Raw genomic sequence first — 1,282 nt, 5'->3', positions numbered from 1 at the left:
TTTTTCTGAGACAGGGTTTCTTGTAGCCTTGGCTGTCCTAGAACTCGCTCTGTAGACTGGGCTGGCCTTGAACTCACAGAGATCAACCTGCTTCTGCTTCCCGAATGTTTGGAGTGTTTTTTTTGTTTGTTTTGTTTTTTTGAGACAGGGTTTCTCTGTAGCTTTGGAGCCTGTCCTGGAACTAGCTCTTGTAGCCCAGGCTGCCTCTGCCTCCCGAGTGCTGGGATTAAAGGCGTGGACCACCATCGCCCGACATGGTGGTTTTTTTAACAGGCTTAATTCACTTCATTTTTCTTGTATGAAAACCCTTATGTGGTGGCCACAGCTGTAGCCTGGGTCCTCTGAGCAGAAACCCTGGTGTGGGTTTTCACAAGATAGTCAGTAAATTCCTGATAAGGAGACTTGGTGAACACAGTCTCTGTCCAGAGGTCAGGGGTCAAGTAGCTGTACGTCTTGGAGATGGTATCAAAGGTGACCCTGGCAAAGTTGCGCAGGGTGGCAGTGCCATCCCTGGCTGATGTGCAGTAGTCATCAATATCAGACATCATTAGCAACTTCTGGAGCACCAAACTATGCCAGTGCCTCTGGGGACGGGGTGAGATGCACCAACACAAATCCACTGTGGCCTGTCACTTTGTGTGGCTTGCCAGTCTTGTTCCCCCAAGTAGTCTCTCCACACAGGGACAATGGAAAGCTTGGCTAGGATGATCGCCTCTAGTGGCCGTGCTATCTCCTTGGAGCACAAAACTAGCATGACCATTGTAGTCCTCTATAGCAACAGAAGCCTTGAACCTGGTCCTCTGGCCAGCCTGAGTCTGCTTCTGCACTGGCATGAGCTTTAAACCCTCATCCTTTAGGGATGTGCCCAGGAAAACTCAATAATCTCAGATTCCTTGATGAGCAGGGAGAACAGGTAGATCTTCACGTCGTTAGCCAGATGCCAAGCTTAGTGACAGGAATCCCTCGTTGTCTTCGCCTTTCCCTCCGTGGGCCCATGGCCGTAACCACAACTGCTGCTGAGTTCTCTGAGGAAGCAACTGTGGCCTCCTAATTCTTGGTCCTGAGTCCTCTGGTCCCTCCCGCTGCACCCGTGTGCCTTTTGGTGATTTCCCAAAGAAGACACCAGAGTCTGTTTACTGCTGTTCATATGTACATGGTTTCCGGGCTGACCACTTAGTAGTGGATAATCAATTAGGGGGCTCGTCCCTGGAGAAGACTAATTCTCTCTCAGGAGTCTTTAGTTACCTGTAGTTCTTTGTCTAAAGGTGGGGGCCCTGTGAGA

General features: G+C 50.1%; 1 pseudogene; it reads right to left on the bottom strand.

Moving 5' to 3' along the window:
• Positions 1-308: 308 nt before the first annotated feature.
• LOC121677000 lies at positions 309-996 on the bottom strand (annotated as a pseudogene).
• Positions 997-1,282: the final 286 nt, after the last annotated feature.

Source organism: Arvicola amphibius, chromosome 15, assembly GCF_903992535.2.
Source record: "Arvicola amphibius chromosome 15, mArvAmp1.2, whole genome shotgun sequence".
NCBI classification, from domain to species: domain Eukaryota; kingdom Metazoa; phylum Chordata; class Mammalia; order Rodentia; family Cricetidae; genus Arvicola; species Arvicola amphibius.
The sequence above is the reverse complement of the archived record's forward strand: the minus strand, read 5'-3'. Positions and strand labels throughout refer to the sequence as shown.